At 44.0% G+C, this 22,495-nt stretch overlaps 1 protein-coding gene across 2 annotated transcripts in view; it reads right to left on the bottom strand.

Annotated features, from left to right (window-relative positions):
- Positions 1-22,495, bottom strand: part of C15H1orf21 (chromosome 15 C1orf21 homolog) — a 195,744-nt gene that overhangs the window by 55,833 nt on the left and 117,416 nt on the right. The window lies entirely within an intron of this gene.

The raw sequence follows: 22,495 nt of genomic DNA, 5'->3' as shown, positions 1-22,495 counted from the left end.
ATCTTGATACACCTCTAAGATGCTCAAAACATAAGATGTTCAGGGATACACATTCACTTAAAAAACTAGTGAGAATACTTAGGAATAACTACTAGGAAAAGACAGCAAATAAGACAAGAAAGTAATTAGAGCACTACTGATTAGCATTTGGATAAAAGTGTTTTAGAGCCGGGCGGTGGTGGCGCACGCCTTTAATCCCAGCACTCGGGAGGCAGAGCCAGGCGGATCTCTGTGAGTTCGAGGCCAGCCTGGGCTACCAAGTGAGTTCCAGGAAAGGTGCAAAGCTACACAGAGAAACCCTGTCTCGAAAAACCGAAAAAAAAAAAGTGTTTTAGACAGTACAGAAGGATACATATACTGTATACAAGATTTATTGGTACTTATTAACCACAATGGACACTGCAGCGTGACTACCTCAACTCCCATTGCTTACCATTCATGGGGAGGGGTATCTTTTTCCCTCAGAGGGAGCTTAAGTTGTGCTAACACACTCCTAAACTCAATAGTTTCAAACAACAACTCAGTTTTCATGTCCATCATCACTGGGGATACTGCTGCAAAAGTCATGTTCTCACTCAGAGGCAAAGACAAGAGACTAACAATCCAGACCTTTATTGGTCATGACACTAAGCAAGAGAAATCTGTAGAATTTTGCATTGGCTCAAGGGATTCCCTGGGATGTGACACATATCATCTCCACTGTCATTCCAGGTAAAAGAAGTATATAGTGACAGGGGCAAAGAAGTTCCCATGAGCCCCGTGGGAGAAGACTGAAAATGTTAGTAGTGAGCATCCCCAGTGACTGCAATACTGTACAAGGAGCTTTTCACTGTAATTTAAAGGGTGAAATATAGTGTGTGAAATGTCATAGGCCCGAGGCTTTGCTGGTGAATTCAAACAAACAGAGAAGGATGAATGCCGGTCTTAATCAAACTTTCCCAAAAAATTAAAAAAAGGAACACTTCCTAACTCATTCTGGAAGACTAAAACGACTCTAATTCCAAAGCTCAAGGCACTACACAAAAGCAAATTACAGTCTAGTATCTTTTACCGACAGCGACATCAAATTTTTAACAAAATATTAGCAAACTTAATTTAATGCCATCGAGGGAGAAAGGATTGCACACCGTAACCAAGTTGGGTTGACTCCTGGAATACAAGGATGGTTTGTTCAGCCATGTATGGATGATGAGTAAGAGAGGGTCAGCTATGACAACACGTATCAACAGAAGGAAGGAACCAGCCTCGTATTGTCAGCCTAGCCGATGCAGAAAAAGCACCCGGCAAAATCCAACACTTACTCATGATTTAAAGGTCAACAAATTAGGAAAAGAAGATAAAACACGATAAAAGCTACATATAAACCCCACAGCAAACATCAGACTCAATGGCCAATAACTCTTCTCTAATATTCAGAACAAAGAACAAAGAATAAAATAAATGTCAGCTTTCACCACTTCTATTTGGCATAGAACTTGAAGTTCTAGCCAGGGCAATAACGTAAGGAAGAGAAAGAAGAAAAAGTATCAAAATTGTAAAATGATCTGCTTGCAGATGACATAACCTAATACGTACAAAAATCTGGAAAAACACCACAAAATAAATTGTTAAAACTAATAAGTTATTTCAAAACAAAAACAAAAACAAAAAAACACCACCAGCACAGTATGACATAAAGAAAGACCCAGAGAACAACGGAATGGAACGGAAGGCCCGGAAATGAGCTCTTGCGTGTTCGGTCGAGCGGTTTTTGGTGAAGGTGCCGGGGCGGTTCAATAAGGACCTGTATTTTCTTTGAACAACTGCTGCTAGGAAAGCTGGATATCTGCAAGCAAAAAAGATGACACTGGGCCTTGATGCCACGCACAAACTTCAGTCGAACGGACAAGGGTTGTAAGGCCTAGAGCTACAGACCTCTTAGGAGGCAGCCGAAGTAAACCCCAACCGCAGCACGCACACCAGAGCCACACAGAACACTGAGGCTCCCAGGACCAGCGGCTCCCACTTGCCTCTCTTCTCCACATTGCCACAGCTGTCCTCTGGGCAGCACAGCTGTCCTCTGGGCAGCTGTCAGTGATGTTCTGCACTTGACCTCAGATACAACTGGGATCTGGCTTTGACTGTGAAAACAAGCAGCTTTTGGTGAACATACGAGAAAACTCAGCCTCACCTAAGGTCGAGTCCAGCCGAGAGGCGAGGGGCCACATTTGTTTTGGGTTAACGTTTTTCATCAGAACGGAGAAGATTGCACCGTTTCTCTGGTTTGCTCGCTTGTTTGGAAGTGACACTCCACAGGAAAAGGTGCTGCCTGCTGTCCCTCCTGCATCTGAGGCCGTGTGTGTAAGAAGTTGTGAAATGGCTGGGAACGGCTCCTGGAGGTAACTCGCCTACCCACTTGCTACACTCTGGACCCAGCCTATGGAAGCAGGGCCAGGCAGGGCTTCTTTCTCCCTGCTGGAACATTTCTTTGGAGGTTGTTCTTGGGAGCTCCTTGTGGAGAGAGCGGATTCCAAATCACCTGACAGCTGAAATCACAGGTCGGATTTCACACACCCCTCTTTCCACGTCCTCTCAGAGCTGTCCTGAGTCATTTCCATGTGAGCAGGAATGAAGGACGGCATTGGGAGCGGGGCTTACTTTCCTATGACACATTGCTGTTCTGCTTCACTGAACTGTGGAGGGCTCAGACTCTTCAGTCTCGTTACCGTTTCAAAGCTGATGTCACGTACTGGATTTCAACACCCCCCTTCACCACCCCCCAGGATTCCCGTCGCCTGAGAAAGCCTGAGCTTTTACCTTGTAAGACACCCCCCCCCCCCCCCGCCCCCCGGGCCAACCTTTCTAGATTCTTCGCCCCCACAGCTCCCTTTGTTGGCCAACCAAGGCCTACATTCCCTTCCGGAGGTATCTCTCCTCATCCTTCTGTGAGCATGCTCTCACTATCTCCCGAGTGTCTCTTGAGTGTCCTTGCCTGCTCTCTCCCTGACTCTGAGGGAAAATACTCTGTATCTAGGATCTCCACAGCATCGTCTGTTTAACCATATTTTAGTTTTTCATGTTTCCAAACCATCCCGACAAGTTGTAAGCATCTTGGGGGAAATGGGCTTATCCCCTCACTTTACTCCTCACGCATGGGGGCCGTTCTATTGGAAGCTGTTCTATTAATATATATATGCTTCATGAATGACTACGGAAGGAAAATGAACCCTGAAATACAGTGTAAAAATGAATTAAACAGAGAAGTCATGGCTTGTAATAACGTCTTTTGCTCCATCTTCTGTGCTGAGACAGAAACAAAACATTTATAATGCAGAAAAGCTGAGAGAGAGGGCCACACCTGGGCTCAGGAGACCCGGCAGGGGCACCTTCCATCTCCTTAAAGCTGTGTGACCAACATTCAGGAAATTCAGACAGAAATTCCACTTCACTCCAGAATAAATTGCAGGCGCTAGCTGGCAAGGAACACTCCTCTATGCTTCTTGTCAAGAGTTATTCAAAGCTACATGACAATACCCACGCATAGACTTCCTAATGCATGCCGCTCCAAGGAGCCTGTGGCTAGGAATGTGCTGCCTAAACTAGGGTGACCGGCAGTGACAGGCTATGCTAGGAGAGGAGGTGAAGAGGGATTCTCTTGAGATTGCTTACCATGGGCCAGGCAAATGGCTCAGGGATTCAAAGAAAACCTCAGGGCTCAGGGAGGGTGGACCAAAGCCCAGAGACGCGCTCACCTGATCAGGGATAACACAAGAGCCACAAGAAACTGCTGTCTTTGCTCAAGGCATGTTCAGCTCCGCATTAAGACACGGCTTTAATACCCAGGGCAGTGGCAGCAATGGAGCAGGCAGGGTGGGACAGAGGAGCGGTCATCACAGAGGGACAGCGAAGAGCCACACGGTCCCCATCTAGTGTTTTATATTTTTAATAATAAAAATAGTGCCCATGAGCTCTCCCTAGGTCTGACTCAGATCTGCACTGTAGAACTGGCTTTGCTTTCCAACCACTTGGAGTTCAACGGCACTGAGAACAGCAGCTGTCATTTCCTAGGAGCCTGTGAGGGGCAGCACCTTAGATGTTTCTCTGTTTAATCTTCGTAGCCCTCTTGGAAGACCTGCAGCATGACTGCTTCTGTCTTACAGCTGAGAAACTGAGGCTCACATCGACGTTTTTGACTTGTCTGAGGCCAGACAGGCAATGCCGTGGTATCAAACCCACTCCCTCTGTCTCTAACGTTCCCCACTCCACCAGAACTCACTCTAGATTTTTGTCATCATCAGAGGCAAAACTCAGTTTGTTGAGGAAAATGAGAAGAAGAAGAGAGACTTTTCTCTAAACACAAAAACCCCAAAACCCCACAGAAAATTATCTGAGTATTAATTCAATCAGTTACACACATGCTCGCAAAGAATAAAAGTCAAGACAAGACAATTTTTATTTCTAAACTAACACACTGATGACATGAAATGTGAACCGTGCCCATGCCTCTGCTGTTGTGAAGATAAACACTGGCGGTGATCAGCTGGCGTAGGAAAGATCAACGTGTTCCCTGAAACTGCCCTGAACTACAACCTCAGCTGTACCCTGCTGACTCCTGGGCAGGGCTGGGAAAAGACCTGCTCTTAGCCCCCATGCTGGCGGACGTGGACCTGAAACTCCATTCTCTTATAACTGACACTCAAAACCTAAGAGAGAAGAGGGAGGAATCTGGCCCTAATGAGACAGCTATGTAGCACTAATGAAAAAGAAAAGCTTGGAAGATCTGAGAAGCAATTATAAATCCCTTGAAGTAAACAGAGCACATCATGCGAAAAATACCCAGGAAGCAGACGTTATTCATTCTCTGGGGATGGAAAGAAACATTCTCATTAAGAGACGACCAGAGCAGGACGGACGCACTTACTCTGTGACAGCAGCAGGATGCTCATGGCCTAGTCAACAGTAAGGTCAGCGCTGCAGGCTGGAGGGCTAGCGAGGAAGACGTGGGCATGAGAGACAGACACAGAACAGTGAAAAATCAGCAGACATTGGGAAGGGGCGATCATGGCAGACACAGACAACAGTACTGAGAGATCTCCAGAGAAGTGGTACCCGCAAAGAGTGAAGGGCGAGGGACGGACAGTTGGTTTCTAAAACTCTGTGCCAAAGGCAAATACAACACCGAAAAGAACCTCTGTTGTGTTACGTGTGGCAAGAAATAAAAACAGAAAACATTAAGTCTAAAACCAGGTAGAAAACTGTATAGGTCCAGTTATTCCCACTGTAGACACCATTGAGAGGAAATGAGAAGGGATGGAGGAGGAGTTAGGGTCTGGAGGGAGAAAGTCTACAGAATATTTAAGGGTCTGAATGTGTCCCGTCAGGCTTCTGTGCACACCAATATTACCCCCATACCAGATCTACAAAAATCAGACCGTTTGCCCCCAATACCAGGGATGGAAGGAGAGAGAAAAATCCTTGTAGGGAGATGCTGATTGTGACAGGGCTGGGTGACCACAGAATCACTCCTGCCTGAGGAACACGTAAGTATGACGAGTGATATGATCTCTGATTTAAGAGAAGGCAGTAACTATTACAAAGGACATATGGGTGGGTATGGTGGCATTTGACTGTAATCCTAGCACTCGGGAAGCAGAAGCAGGAGTGTCCAAAGTTCAAGGCCAGCTTAGGCTACTGTGTGAGTCTGAGATCAGGTCAGGCTGTATGGGGAGACCCTGTATTTAAAAAAAAAGTTATTTAGCATTGACCATGATGGATCAAACAGCCTGACTGGGACAAAAGGAGCAGAAGATTAAATACAAGTGAACCCCGAAAAAGAAAAAGAGAATTTAAGACCCCTAAGGACAAAGTAATGAAGTAATGGGTAACGGAGGGATTGAAATGTCAGAAGCCATAGAATTAGTTTATGCTGAAAGGGGAATGAAATGACTTTATCCAGAGGCCGTTACTACGGTCAACACCATCATTATAAAGACCATCATCTTCTTCATCCTTGTCAAAGCCGTCTCCAGTCACCAATGCTACCAACGATCCAGCACTTACTATGAGGCCCACACCATTCCTGGTTTAAACTTCAAAAGGAATCTATGTGCTGGGTGTTAATTATTGTCTCCATTTCGCAGATGTGGAAACTGAGATCTAAAGTGATCAAGTTATTCACCAAAGGCCGACAGTTAAGCAGTTAAGTCCTTAACTGCTTCGCTTCCCTGTTTCTATGACTAGCTGTGACCAGAAGAAAAGGGTATGTATATAATACATATTTTTTTAAACAAAAATCACTATTACATCTACGTACATATAAATTCTTTTACTTATAAAATTGCTAGGGAAGGAACTCAGGGCCTCATTCATGTTAGAAAAAAAATGCTCTACCTCTGGGTAATCTACACTGAATGTACATCCCCTATACATTCTCTTTAAAGGAATAGTAACCATCACAGCAGCTGCTATATACAAAGGATCCACATGTGCTAGGCACTGCATTAAGCATCTTGTATCTGACCATTCCATTCTAACAGCTCCATAAAATACGAAGGTGAAGGTATAGAAACCGTAACTCTTTAGATGGCATTAGCATTGCACAGGGTCACCGAACTAGCAGACTGCAGAGCCCGATGTGAAGAGTGTCTATTTGGCTCTGACACACAGACCACTGCTCTGCCATGCTGCCCTTCTGCACTAGGAACACAAGAGCATGGGGTTGGCTTTGGTTTTGACGAGACCCAGGGACTGCGTCTGCCAATTTACTGAGGACCTCCAGGAGGGAGCCCAACTGAGCAAATGCCCCCCCAGGCGGCACCTGAGAGGCTAACTCTTTCTGTAACCTCCTTCATGCTGTGTCTTCCAACGCTCCGCTCCTCCATGACTGACTCGTTCTTTTCATTCCCTTCTGCTGGGCTAGGTCCTTCCGTCTCTTTCCTGGGAGGTGCTCTTATCTTACGACAAGCATTCTTCTTGCCATACCATACCATGATAATGAGTAATTACTATAAATTCACAGCTACTAAGAACACTCACACATACATCTATGCATGTATATGCATACCTCAATAACATCTTTGGAGATGGCTCAGTAGCTGTTTTATTCAACAAGCACCTGTTATTCCTGCCTCTGGTGTCTTATTCAGATCACACGTGGACACTTCTTAGGAAGCTAAAACCGTGTATGCATTCACACACCATCGCTAGCAAAGTATAAAACCCCACGTCTTTCACTCCTTTCTGCATCTAAAGACTTATGTCTGGCAAAGAGTAGGTTATCGGGGACTATGGGGATCCAGCCCCTAGATAGTCCCCTCCCAGGGTCCGGGAAGAATCTACAACCAGCTGACAATTAATCTTTGATGAAAAGAAATGAATCTATGTACACGAGACTCCTTAGTTCATACACTTTATTATTCTGTGACAGTTCTCTCTCTACACAGCTTCTATTCTGCTCTCATGTCTAGCTCCTTTCTTGCCTGATTTCTCTATATTTATCTACCTCTAGGTTCTATCTTAATTCCTTCATATAGTTCTGACCCTTCTAGGTTCTCATCTATCTAGTTCTTTCCCCTATCAGCTCCTCTCCCATCTCCTTCTCTCTCATCTGGCTCTTCCTCATCTTGTTCTTCCCCATCTGGCTCTTCCTCATCTTCTATCTCGTTCCTCTAGTCCTCTCTTCTAGCCCTTCAATCTAGTTCTTCCCCATCTCAGTTTGTTCCTCTCAAGTTCTTACCCATCTAGTTCTTCCATTCTCTTTTCTCTTCTCTTCTTCGTGCCCTGGAAGTCCCGGTATATAAAAGGGAGGGTCCGAGCTAAACTGTGTAAAGCTATTACTTAACATCCACCTCTCCTAGGCGGTGTCTCCTTGTGGAATTTACCTTAAGTCAGGAGACTTGTATGTGGGCTCTTATCACTGTTAGTCCTCGGAAAGTGGATGACCACCTGGGCGGTGTCTCCTTGTGGAATTTACCTTAAGTCAGGAGACTCGCCTGTGGGTGGTTATCACTGTTAGTCCTCGGAAGTTGGGTGACCACCTGGGTGGTGTCTCCTTTAGTCCTTGAAAATGGCTAGGGGAGATATCTGATTCCAGAGAAAGCCTTTCCTGGGGCTGTTCTCCAAATGCCTAGAATGTGTATGGCTAGAGAGTGATCAGTGCACATTGTTAGCCCTTCTTAGGGAAAAATCAATTAGGAAAACTATGAAGGCACACATGATTTTTATAACAGAATACAGCTGATATATAACAAGCCAAGTAACACCAAAAACTCCTTGGGATTTGGCTTCCTCTGGAGGAATTCCCTGATTCCTCCAGGTAGTGACTTTGCCATAACCAGCTGAGTTCTTATGATATATTCCTGCGGCCTGCAGCAGTAGGTACTCAAGCCACACTTGGTAACTGAGTAAGAACAAGGAGATCAGGGAGAAAAGAGAGGGGTTATTAAATTAGGTGAAAACGTATTTCAAAGCGTTAATTAAAACATGCAAAGCAAAATGAGGTATCACTTGTATTTATCATGAATTCTGTAAAAGTTTTTTAAAACATAAACTACTCATCTTCCATCAGTGTTGAAACTGGCAGTCTCCAAACCAGTGGGAGAGTCTAGGCAGTGAATGTCAAAAACAATAAAACTGTTCATGACCATCAAGTCAGTGATCCCACTTCTGAAAACGTATCTAAGGCAATAAAAGACAACAGAAGAGGTTGGCTGTATCTGGGGACATGCTTATAGAAACACTATGAACTACGGATGATGAATAACAGGAAGTAGACTAATACTCAGGATAAAAGCGAAGGAAAATCAATTTGAAGTACTTTTACACACCCATTAAAATTTAACACAATGATGAGAAAGGAAAATGGAAAATGATATAATGCTAAAAAAAGCCTGAAATGCAAAATTCATGCCAGCCATGACTGTGCATCTACAAAAGCTATTACTCGAATCTAACCAAGATTGACAGCATTCTCCCTGAATGAAAAATGTATTATGATGACAGGACTACAGATGTCCTTTAAATCAAATTTTAAGATGTAGTTGCCCCCAAAATGGAGTCGGACATCTACTGAATACTCATTTACATTTTATTAGATGAACCACCTCAGGCAAGAAGCTCTGCTTCTCTGAATTTACCTGATTCATTGCCAAGTAAAGAAACGTTTTCTATTCCTTCACATATTTCATTAAATATATGTACACACATGTACCTAGCACTTCATATGCACCTAGCCGTGATGCATAATGTTCCTCATTAACATGACTGGATTTAGAAATAACCAAGGAAACACACTTGCCGTTGGGCCTATTGGGACGCTTTCATAAGGTTTAACTGAGTGAGGAAGGCGGGCCCTAGTATGTGCAGTACCATCTCATAGGCTGGGGTCCCCGAGAGAAAGAGGAGGGAGCTAGCTGAGCATTGGCGTTCATCTCTCCCTCCATCCTGACTTCAGATGTGACAGGAACAAGTGTCTCATGGTCCTCCAGCTGCTCTCCACCACCCTTTCCCCCTGCGGTGACAGACAGTACCCACTACCAGGAGCCCAAATAAAGCCTCCCTTCCTTAATTAAGCCGCTTTTGCCAGGTTAGTCCAATGAGAAAAGTGACTAACACACCAGCAGTTAGAAACCCTTCACACAGGTTGATCTTGCTGAACCCTCAAAATAACCCCTGAAGATAACGTATAGTGGTTCCCCAGGCTGGAGTAGCTACAGCAAGACAACGACTTTCAAAGGCTTCCAAATGGCCATGGGATACAACGTGTCAGCAACAGCAATGGTAAGCGTCACTCTCCATCTGCTACTTCAGGCTTTCCTGGCACTGTCTCATGGAGCTATCACAATAGCCCTGTTAGCAAGACCTTGTGATCGTGTCCTCAAGGAACTCAGGCTCAGAGAGGTAAGTACACTCGAGTAAGGGGGTGCAGAGGTCTGAACCTGGGTATCTGAAGTCACAGGCAGGCATTCCACCATCACGTGACAATGTGTCCAGTTTTGTCAGGGTGTGCTCAAAGCCCTTCAGATACTGAATCTTACACTCCGTCATGTCAGGCCCCAGAGGCTCTGACTGGCCACCATGACTTAAGTCCTTGGCCTTTGCTCCTTCTATCCCTCACCTGACGTTCTCAACACTGCCCTGCAAGCCTTCCCACAGCTCCTCACACATAACTGACTGTCCCCATGACCTGCTGCTCATGTAGTCTGCAGTTAGAGCTTTACCATTAGTAAGTTCTTTACCAGTCTGTTTCTTCTGGGATACAGGCATCACACAGAGGTCGTATTTCTTACAACTCTGCAAACCCTTTCATGGCTACTCTAGGCTCAATTCCCATACATGATTACTTGTAGAATAAACAAAATATCCCAGCGCAGAGGCGACTCCCATGAATGAGGCCAACCCTGCAGCATCGCTCATCATACACAGATAATGACAGGGGCATGTGGCTCTCCACAGTGGTTTCCACAGGACTCTTGAGGCTCAAGCTCAATGAAAACGGTGGAGAGGGGGTGTCTCTCCCCCATGAAGGCTTCCTTAATGTTCTGTTAGAGTCAGGTGCACACAGTGCCATATGCTCACACTTTAGACCCATCAGGAGGTCCCATGGAAACAGGTTGCTCATGGGTTTGCCTCCCAGGAGCAGACAGAGGACTCTGGGTATTCCTGATCACATCCCAAACCACGCCAGGAACTGAGATGTAATCTGTGATTTATGAACACTTACTCTGCGAGCGAGGGAAAGAATGGATAGATGGATGGGGCTGGGGCTTTCTTTTTTTCTGGGTCTGTGTTCCATTTGTTTGTGTGTTTTAGATTTACTCTGTGTGTGTGTGTGTGTGTGTGTGTGTGTGTGTGTGTGTTTTGCCTACACGTGTATATGTGTACCACAAGCATGCCTGGTGGTCAGAAGCACACCTGCAGAGGTCCGAAGAGGGCATTGATCCCCGGGAATAGAAGTTATGGATGGCTGTGATAACCAGGAAGATGCTGGAAACCAAACCCAGGTCCAACGCAAGAGCAACAAGCGGCTTCAGCACTGGGCCATCTCTCCAGCCCCTGATACCTCCGTTGGTAACATGCTACACCACATCAGTCTCAGACTGTGGGACTTCTCAATTTCATGACACTCTTTGAATTTTTGTGTAAAAAAATAAATCAAGTTCAAACAATGGGGTCAACCACTGGTCCCTTAATGCTGAATCGTGAATCTTTCTGTTTCTTGTCAAAGACTGAGGCGTTACCAAGAGCTTTAACCCTGGAGAGATTCCCCCTTCTCCCCCTTAAAAATAGAAATGGTACTTTTGAGAAAGTGAAAGGCTATCTGTAACTTAAGGGTTCTTTCAAAGTGTGAAAAGTGTGATAAACTTGGTGAACCCCCTCTCTCTGCTCATCTGGGGAGCGAGCCACTACCATGAAAAAGCTCAGTGGATGAGGATGCCTTCAAAAGCAGAGATAAGACATGGAAGACTGTTGAGCTTAAAGCTGACTTTAATTATCCAGGCCACCGGGGTGACAGAGATATGCCAAACATTTAGCTAATTAGCAGACTCTTGAGACAAGAGCGCTGCCTAAAGATAGACACAGCTTTTCCTCATTAATGCGTGATGGCACATTCTAGTAAAACAAGCAGTATCGTTCACTACAAATTCTCTGATTCTGTTCTTTCTCCAATTTCAGATGCAACATGGGCTAATCTACACTTGAAGGTTGGGGGTTAAGATGTGCAATCTTCCACTTTAAACCCAACAACTCAACAATGACCACCATATTAGGATTCTTAGGAGACTAAACAATTATTAATACTGGTTATAGTACTATATCTATGTTAACAGACTAAAACTGGAATTAGAAACCTTAGTTTTAAGATTCTATGGGTTATGTTCAACAAAACTGTAAAACTGTGATTCACAAGCATATAAATGCCTGGAATTTTTCTAGAAACTTTTGAAGGCATATGCTGTAGATGGAAATAAAGAAATAAAGATGGAGTAATAACCACTACCTTTTATTAAGAACTTACTGTGGCCAGGCAGTGGTGGTGCAGGCCTTTAATCCCAGCACTCGGGAGGCAGAGGCAGGCAGATCTCATTGAGTTTGAGGCCACCCCGGTCTACAAAGTGAGTTTCAGGACAGCCAGGACTGTCTGTTACACAGAGAAACCCTGTCTCAAAAAATAAAAAAAAATTAAAAATAAAAAAAAACCCAAAACAAAACAAAAACTTACTGCACTGTTGACTAAGTGTTTACAAAGAACATGGAACTTATTCCTCAAAGTAACCCAGACCGGAACTTATTCCCCAAAGTAACCCAGACCTGTGACAATCATTCCTGTTATAGGTGGAGGGGCAAGGGTTGTGGAGTTTGTGGAGTTAGAAGCAAGGTTAATGTTTTTCTCAGGATCACTCTGTCTGACTTGATGGACAACAGGACTTGTTCCCTGGGGTAGATAGTGTGCTGTGGGTACCTAAAAGGTAGATAGTGTGCCTGTGGGTACCTAAGGGGTAGATAGTGTGCCTGTGAGTACCTAAGGGGTAGATAGTGTGCCTGTGGGTACCTAAGGGGTAGACAGTGTGCTGTGAGTACCTAAGGGGTAGATAGTGTGCTGTGAGTACCTAAGGGGTAGATAGTGTGCCTGTGGTACCCAATGCTTACAAGAGTATTTCCTTCGGGACAGAAGCTCAAGGTTGTTTTTCTTGGTCAGCTTTTGTTTTTGAACAGGAATTAGATTGAAGGGCTCCATCCAGATGTCTACAGTCAGTGGGGTTTCCTGCAATGTTTTTCCCATAGAGCACTCCCTAACTACCCAGAAACCTGAGCAAGTTGTGATTATAGTTCCTAAAGGTGGCTGGGGCATTCTCTCCCATCCCCTGGGTTCCTTTGCCATGAAGAGGTGGGGTCTATTTTCGACTTCTTTACATCTGGGTAGGCTCTGTGACAATTACAGGAAGTGTCACCACTGCCTGTACAAAGCCAATTATCAGGTGATACATGCGACTATCACTAGTCTACCAGCTGCAAGAATCCTGTAACATGTACAGAAGTCCCGTGTGGACACTTTGGTCATCCACGTGAGCTCACAGCCTCTACAGACTGCCATCTTGGTCATCTAGTCAAGCATAACCCATCCCCATCCTAAGCAGGTGCCCTTGGGATCTCAGTAGGATCGTGTGTCAAGCAATCTGCAGAAGCTTCCAAACATAAGGAGGGCAGGAAACAGTGCAGAGGTCCTGCTATATCATAACAGTTCATCAGAAGGATGCCGATGGCGAAGCCTTCCAGGCTGAAACAACTGTACCTTTCTGAAGCAACTAGAACTTTATCTTGGGGACAGGGTGCACACACTAAAATACCATATGTATTTCAAGTGGTGGCTAAGCTGTAGGCCTCACACTCTCTTATTGAGAATTAACTTCTTAAAGATTTGGGGACTACAAAAATGTCCCCATGTAAACATTTTACTTACTGTTTAGGCTACTTATCAAGGAAGAGAGGTAGGAGCTTGCAAAGTGTTTGCCTTTATTTTTAATCCAGAAACAAGAGTAGGGCTTACAAAATGATTAAATACACTGGGAGTTAGTTTATCTCAGAACGGCAAACAATTCTTATTTTCTTTCTTTTTTTTTTAAAAAATATTTTTTAACTTTTATTGTTTTATTTTATGGGTGTTTTGCTTGCTTGTATATCTATGCACTATGTGTGTGCAGTATCTGTGGAAGCCAGAAGAGGGTGTCAGATACTCTGGAACTGGAGTTGCAGGTGGCTGTGCTGGGATCGAACCCAGGTCCTCCTTAAGAGTAGCCAGTGCTCTTAACCCCTAAGCCATCTCTCCAGCCCCACAATTCTTATTTTCTAAAGCAACAATGCCAGTGTAAGTTTGTCCATGGTGAGCTTTAGAATAGTAATAGCTGGATTTATTTTTATATTCCATGTCAAGTTCTACCCAAGACAGCAAGAGAGAATTCAAATCGCTAATGATCCCAAGTAAAAGCCCAGCTAACTTAAAGAGTTAGCAATATGAATATGAATTTACGATTCATTAAACTTTCCTGTTGCCTGGCAACTCATTCATTTTCATCACTGAGTAATATTCTATTGTACGGATATGCCATAGTTTGTCCATTCATCTACCAAGGACATCTTGGCTTCTTCCAGTTTTGGATGATTATGAATGGAACTGCTATCAGGAGTCACATGGTTTCTGTATGGTCACAGGTTTTTCAATCAGTTCGGAAAAGAACCTAGAAGCATGATTGCTGGACATATGGTTAGACTATATTTAGCCTTGTAAAGTCTATTTTTTGCTTGGGAATGTTACATTTCTGTGCCTATGAGGTATAAAAACATAAATGGTTCTCGTGGGACTTGTAAATGATTTTATTTATTTTTATTCACTTCTTTCTTTTGCCAAGTGTGTTTTAAAGTAATTCAAGCAAGTAGTATATTTATGAAGAAGGAAAAGTTAATTTTGGAAGCACAGCTAAACACCAGGAGTGAACACGTGGCACTTGGTACATGTTGGCTCAGCCCCTCTCCCTGGCTGGCCAACAAGGATCCTGGATAAGGAGCTGAAGCATTATGGGGGTTAAGGTACCATGGCAGGGCACCGGCCAGAGCACGCTTTCCCTTTCCGGTCTCCAGCTGCTGTCTCCTGCTGTCCTTTGCATGTTAGCATGCTGTAGACTCCAGAGGAGTAAGGAGCCCCTGGGCAGCATTTGGGAGACCCAGAATCATGTCAGTCCTGCGGTGTCTCTGTTCTCACAGTGAGCCTTCTGCTTCGTTTCTGGGACTAATCCTTTCTTCATATGCCAGTTCCCTTCCGCAGAATACCATCTCACGTCTGGTTAAGTTCCCTTAACCATAAAGATCCACCAAAGAAGTATTTATCTGGGATTAACCAAGCCCTTAAATTACTGGGTTATGGGAAGTGTGTCCACGAATTAAAATCTGTTAGGTAACCGCCCACTCAGACAGAAAACAGAAAACCAAGGCAGCTGACTGAGTTTGGAAAAATATTGTTGTCACTATCAATTGTTTTTATTTTTCAAAGAAGGAGGAAATCTGGCATCAACTATTATACAGAACACAGAGTAAATAAATTAAATTAGCCCTATTATGCATGTGAGGCAGGCTGTTAGAGCAGTATTTTCACATGCCTATTATGATATTGACAGGTTAAGCAACACACCCCCTCACTCTTAAAGGAGATGGATGAATATTTTATGCCTTGTTCGTTTATTCTTTCTACTCCCTCGCTTCCTTGCTCCCTCCCTCCCTCTTCTGAATGATCACACATTTGCAGGATTACCAAGAACCCTTTGAAGATAAAAACTATGAAGCCAGTGAATCCTTCGTCTCTGCAAATTCTGGATATCATCTTCTCACAAATGAAGGAGAGATGCTGACCAGAGCCCAGCTTTGGGAAACATCATGGCTTCTTTGGATACTCTCCCTTCCATGGCATACATTATTAAACTGAGGTGAGGCCAGCTCACTGAGTTCATCAACAGACGAATGAAACTTATACACTCTGGTTTTATTTTTAGCCTCTCATAGGTTATAGGAGAGAAATCTGAAGAGCCCGCAGAACAGGCACACCACTATACTATGACTCGACATGCTCTAATGATGGCGGCCATCTCAGCTGTCACTCATTTCCCAGAATGCACTGGTGTAACTGAGCCACTTGCACGCACAATGTCCATATGTTAGAGATGAAAAGATACCCAAAGTGACATGGGCATAATTTTGCCTTGAAGATGGCGCCTGTCGACTTCTACTTAAAACATTGGGGTTACAGTTGGTAAAGAGACCAGAAATCTAAATCTAAGCATTGCTTATGTGCACTCTATCATTTCAGGGGCTAGTCCAGAGGCTGTCCACTACTGCGTAGAAGGAGACCGAGAGCAGACTTGTCTAAGACCATTCAAGGAAAGCATCTTGAAAAGTGATCACAATGCTAACAATGCTGGGAACAGGAAGTCATCAACACCCTCCATCATTAACTTCGACCAGTGGGGTCAGCCTTGTTTAGTCTGTAGATACAAATGCTGTGGTAGAGACTACACAAGGTGACTCCTAGTAAACCAGGAACTAATGTGTCACCATGGGAAAAAGATAAAAGCTAAAACATAAAACTAGTTGATATGTCAACTAGTCACAGAAAAACGTCCTAATGTACCCCATCAGCCTCCCAAGTCACTAATCATTCCTGCCACACCTCCACAATTGTCTCACACGTTCCCTTCTGCTGAAAATCTTTCCAGTCTCCTTTGCTAGTGACAAGCTGGCCTCACTCAGGCCTTGCTACAACACTGGCCCACTGTGACTCTTCCTAAGATCCCCAGCGAGGGCCCACTGCTTCATCCTAGTTCTCCCCAGTCTTCTCAAGGTCTCACTAAGAGGCTTCATCACTTCTGTTTGCACTGTGCACATCTGTCTCCCTTTAAGTTTCCTGAGAGGTACCACTTGACCTTGTCAAACCTCCTATTCCTTTGGTGTGTCTGAAGTGCCTAACTGATGGTCAGAACGGCGTTCATTGAAATGGGATATATTCAAGAGGGTTCTGGGACCCAAACACGTTGCTCACTCTCACCTTGTTAGTGTATGTATCAGGATGGGAGAGAGAAAAGTCCCCTGAAACAGGACTTCAGTCACGTTCCTCTACGCTTTCCTTTTGGTATGGTCTTGCTATTGTTTCAAAAACATTTTTGAGGAACTGGGGTGTGGCTCAGTGGTACAGCACCTGTCTTACATGTGTGGGGCTCTGGGCACAATACCCAGCACCCCTGTTCCCCAGCACCATTTAAGTCATTGATTTCTGTGTATGGTGTGTGCAGTGTTGTATATAACTGACCCTTTGCTTCCTGGAAGCACACCACGATAAGAGGTCTTTCTTCAAGGGTAGTGGGTAAAATGCTTACTTAGAACCTACCTTTGTTTCTGCCATAAAATACCAATAATGGCAATGGATCCCGGTGACTGTTTAACCAGGCATGGCAGTGATGGTCTGTGATGGTCTGTAGGGTACAGAACACCTGTGAGTACTGTTTTAATCTCATAACAAGCTGTTCCCAAATCAGGAGCCAGCCTTCTGCTAATCACAGGACACTCAGAAGGCTGAGTCAACAAATCCCTCCTCCTTAGAGATTAAACTCCACTTCTGTTCTACTGGAAAACAAATGACCACAGTGCTAGAATAATCTGTAAGAGCTTGAATGTGCTTGGCTCACGTGACACAAAAAATGCCAGCTGGGAAAAGGAAGTCTTCCGGGATGGACGAAGAGGGTCTGTCCTTCCAGCTACTCTTTCTCCGTAAAACAGAGTGGGAGAGAAGGATGTCAAAGCCCTCTGCTCACATATTCTGCTCTCCTCTGGCTGATAATTACCTGGAAGAACTTTAGGCTGATGTCAACCCATATGACGAAGAAGGAAGAGGATTCCTCATCCTTAGAATACTTAAACTCTATATGTCCTTGGACTAAGTCTAATGACAAAGCAATAACTACATTATAGGAAAGTCTGTATCCTGCTGTTGTGGTTTAAATGTGAAATCTCCTCCACAGGTTCACGTGTTTGAATGCATCAGTCCTTAACTGGTGGTGCTGCTCCGGAAGGTTGTGGAACATTCAGGGGGTGAAATACTGCTGAAGGAAGTAGGTCACTGGAGGGCAGGCCCTAAGGTTTGACAGCCTGCCCACTTCCTGTCTGATCTCTGCTTCCTGTTGTACCAAGTGTGCAGGAGTCTCAGTGGGACACTCCTGTCACCCTGAAACTGCACAGTGTCTTTCTTCCTCTCCGTGATGGACACGATCCCCGCAAACTGTGAACCAGAATGAACTCTCCCTCCCTTATGTGGCCTTCTCTTGGGTATTTGGTTATATCAAGACAGGTAACTCATTTCCTCATGGAAATAAGCTACCAAGCATGTCTTCCTTTGCTTCGTTGTGGGAATTTTTCAGTCTCCATAGGTCCTTAAGCCAGGAAGCAAGTCTCTCCAAGTTCAGACCTCAGCTATACCCAACAACTCACCTAAGCCCCAACCTGAGGGCAATCCGAGCTGCAGCTGGAGCAGAGGTGGTCTATACGGTGCCCCACTTCTCTATCAGTACCACCTCAGCCACGGGCAGTTCATGTATCCCCTTCTAAAATGTACTAGCGATGTTGGAAAACGGGACAATTCAAAGTCAGAGCGTTTTACATTATTTGGTTTCTAAAAAGAATGATCTAACCTTGCCTTTGAGGACAAGCGGTCGAAAACAGTCATCTCCAAGATCAGCACGCCAAACTTTAAGCAGAAAAGTCAGTTTGCTATTGTATTAGCTGCTCTGAGAGTCACAGTAAAGGTAAACACGGTACCACAAGTTAAACCAATGCGGTCCCCGTGGACTTCTGCATTGCTAATTATGAGACCATCTCTATGGGGGTGCTTATCTGATTAGAACAAACATTGTGTTAGCACCTGAAGTTTATAACCTTCATTCAGAGGCCCTTTATTTCTTACAAAGTAGATACTGATAATTAGAGTGATTTGGTAACTGGTCTGGAGCACTTGGCTTTCCTGTTGACCTAAATCACTCAGTGGAATCACAGACATTCTCTGGTTCATGTTCCCAGCTGTTCCTCACTTCCGTACTTTGCAGAAAAGGAGCCCTCTGGCAAGGGGCACTTCCTTACTTAGCAGCTAGATGATGTCACTGCTCCTAACACGCTCACGTGTTTCTAGTACACTGTACACTGTGTCTTATCACAGGTATTTCCTAATGTCAAGCCTTCTCTGCAATCAAATGCCCTGATATTGTTGGGAAATTCAGTGCACTGGGGATATGCTTGGAAAACTCACAGACTTAAGAGGGGTGTGTGTGTGTGTGTGGGGGGTGTCACTCATAAAACTAAATTCCACTTCCATTTCCCTGATGAAGCACATCAGAACATTTCATTTAAAAAATTCTGTTCCTTGGCTGTATTTAGGAACTAGTGATTTAGATACGGGTGTTTTTTTAATTTGCTTTTTTATCTTTAATTATGTGCACAGATACACATGTGTGGGTATGTGCACATGAGTGCACTTTCCTGAGGCAGCCAGGAGAGGGCGTGGAGTTCTTTGGAGCTGTAGCTACAGCTGGTTGTGAGCTACCTGACACTGTTGTTGGAGCCAAGCTTAGGGTCCTCTCCAAGGGTAGTAAACTCTCTTTACCAAGCACTGAGTCATCTCTCTAGCACCATAGAGAGGTGTTTTAAATCATCCTTCAATGCCAAGGACAAGACAGAAAGCAAAAACTCGTGTTGTGTATCATCTGAGAGAAAAGTATCTTCTCATTTATACCAAGATATCTTCAAAGAGTGAATAAAAATAAATGCAACACATGTAAATCTAGGAAGCACATACCCTAAACAAGCAAAGTAAACAAATTGGCATGAAATGGTTTCACAGCTCTTGGGGGAGGATGTCCTCAGAATAGTAAGTGTTAACTAAAGCAAACCAGACAATGTTTTATTAACAGTGAGGAGGGCTTCCAAACTACACATGCAATATTCTTTGTTAAGACACTAGCAGAGGGAAGGGCTGGATACTGCCAAGTCTAGAGCAATACCCGTTTAAATTATTTACGTGCAAAATTATGAACCTCCATAGCATAAGACTTGATGATTCTCGTGTTTCCCTCTGGCTGACTTCCAGCCCTCCCTCACACGGACTCTATCTACCCAAGACAACAAGAAAATGTCATGATTCTACTTAAGATTCTGAAGTAGTCAAAACTAGGAACTTGTTATTTTACCCCCTTTGAATAAATGCATTTTCAATCAAAGTTTAAATAATAAAAATCTCCCTTGAACAAATAATTAATTCTTTCTCATCTGCTCCTAAGCAACACAACTCCATTAACAAAAGTTAAATAATAGCCAATGTGGCATGGTCTTTGCCAGGAACTGTGCTAATCTTATGTAACTGGCACAACTTCTCACTAAAGTCAGTTCCACAATCATGCCCATTTTGCCAATCAGTTAGCTGAACTTTGTGTGCTGCTAGTCTGGAACACATCTATCACAGCTTTCTGAAATATCTATAAGTTTTTGCATATACATGGATATTTGTGGGAAAATACAGGGCTTTCTTGTTTTGGGTTCATTTTAAAAATATCTTAAATGGCATCACAGTACATATATCAGGGCTGAAATTGGCATGGTTTCTCCCATAACAGTTCCAACTCATTATTTTTAATTGTTGCTTAGTGGGATGTAACTACTGGTCTCTTACTGACAGGAAGATAATTTTTCGTTCAATTTTTTAAAAACCAATATAAACAGCACTAGTGGTGAATGTCTTGTGCCAGCTTCCACATGCACTCAGGCAGCTGCTCACTGGATACCAGCCGTGGAAGTGCTGAGCCAAGGATATGCATGCTTCAACGTTCACAGACGCCAACCACTACGCTGTCCTCGGAGAGAGGCGGTTACTATTGGTATGCGAACACATAGTTTCCTACAACCCTGCCAAAGTCTATTATCCAACTTCAACTTTTCCCCAATCTAATGAGTGAAAAAAATGGGACCACCTTTTAATTTGTATTTTCCTAATTACAGTAAGTCGTATTAGGTGATAGCATTCCAACTGGCAATTAAAGTCATTGAATCAAAGTAGGGGCATATAAAATGTGTATGTACAGTAAACATATTTTATTTTAAAATATCAAGATCACATTTTTTCCCCCATCCTTTGTCAGAAGAACATGGCTTCTCCTTTCTGTGAGGATCAGCGAGAGAGGACTACCTCTGCACCTCCTTCACCGACCATGTCCTCAAAGACAGCTGTGACTCCTGCTTGGTTTCTTAAGTGAAGCGAGAAAGTAAAGACCTTGTAAAGGAGTCTGAATGCAGAATTCAATTAAACAGCAAGCTTTTAATAACCTGCCTTCATCAAGACATTTCAAAGCACTCCATTTAAATTTCACTGTAACAGCTCTCTCCACGCCGGGTGTTTCACTGGCTTGCATATTATTTAACTAAATTACATAATTACAATGACATTCGACCAGCACAAACCGGTTTGAGAACCGGCACACCTCTGGCTCTTGGAAAATACAAAATCAGATGAACAAAAAGCACAAGTGTTTTTAGAGAGCAGCCCACCAGAAACCCAGGCAAGCATGCCGTGGGGGGAGTGGGGGACAGCATTCTTCAGAGACGGAGAGAGAACTGGTGTCTCCGAGAGAATGCGCACAGTCCGAGTGATGGAGTACACCGTTTTGTATGCCGACGGCCTTAGATGGCTTACAATGAACCGCTTGGTCTATTCATTTCTCTATTTTTCTAACAGATTACCCCTTTCTTTCTTATCTAGAGGTCTATTTTATGTATCTCAGATGTGAGCCTCACTGTTTATTATCACAGATGTTTTCTCCCAGGCTCTTACGTCTCTATTACCTATCTATGTCTTGCAGTTGTTCTGTTTCACAAAAGTACCTGACTTTGCTGTCAGGAAAGAAAGTTCCCTCTTTACAGATTCTGTTATCTTTGCCTTCATTAAGAAAGGTTCCCTTTACAAAGACCTTAAATAATGAGAAGCAGAGTGGAATATGTAGACGCAAAAGAATGACAGAAACCAGAATATATTTCTGTCTGTGAATTTGGAGGACATCAATGACGCATGGACACGACTCCTCAGCCATGGAAACTGTGGCCAAAAAGGCTCAAGATTGGAGAGCAAAAGCATTTATTGAGCAACTACTGGGTAGCATGTACCGCTAAGACTAGACACTGACATAAACTAATAGCCATAACATACTAACAGATAACTGAAAATCACTTTTCACTTTGGAAAGCAGCCAGCTCATTTCAGAATCAAAGGCATCTATCTCCTCCCCATTCCCATGCAAATGTCTGCACACTGGAAAACTGTCATTGGCAGTATGGACCCTGAGCATCTGGTCAAATAAAGGAGCAGGGGTTGGCATACATGCCACACCGATCAGCCAGACTGACCAGAAGTCTCTCTCTCTTCAAGGGTGTGTCTGGTCTGCACAGGTCACTCACTATAGCCAATTCTGATGAGTTGACGAGGAACGCATCAGAAGAGTCAACAGATTGCAACGATGTGGTGGTGGTGGGGGTGGTTCCTGACCTCAGCAGGATGAGCAGTGAGGGCAATTCTGTCTCTAGCTTCCTCAGGATCCCAAGAGACCAGCACACCACACAGAGGTTCAGAAGGGGAAGCCAAGGCCAGGCTGTCCCAGGCAAGTGTCCTTCTATGGATAGTCCTTTATTTTCACTACTTAAGATGTCAAATATTCACTTGCTGACATTTTACTATTTAGGGCTGTTGTTCACATGTTTAGAAGAGAATGAAGGAAACAAACAAACCCTCTAAACACCCCCTAGAGTCTGATGGAAATGACAGCCACGGGTAGTGGGGTAGTGGCTCGTACCACGTCAGTCCCTGTTGGTGCGGCGGAAGTCACCAAAGGACAAAATATGTATTAGAAAAAAATGTCAGTGAAGCAAAAATACTTAACGTTACACAAAA

This window comes from Peromyscus eremicus, chromosome 15 (assembly GCF_949786415.1).
Source record: "Peromyscus eremicus chromosome 15, PerEre_H2_v1, whole genome shotgun sequence".
NCBI classification, from domain to species: Eukaryota; Metazoa; Chordata; class Mammalia; order Rodentia; family Cricetidae; genus Peromyscus; species Peromyscus eremicus.
The sequence above is the reverse complement of the archived record's forward strand: the minus strand, read 5'-3'. Positions and strand labels throughout refer to the sequence as shown.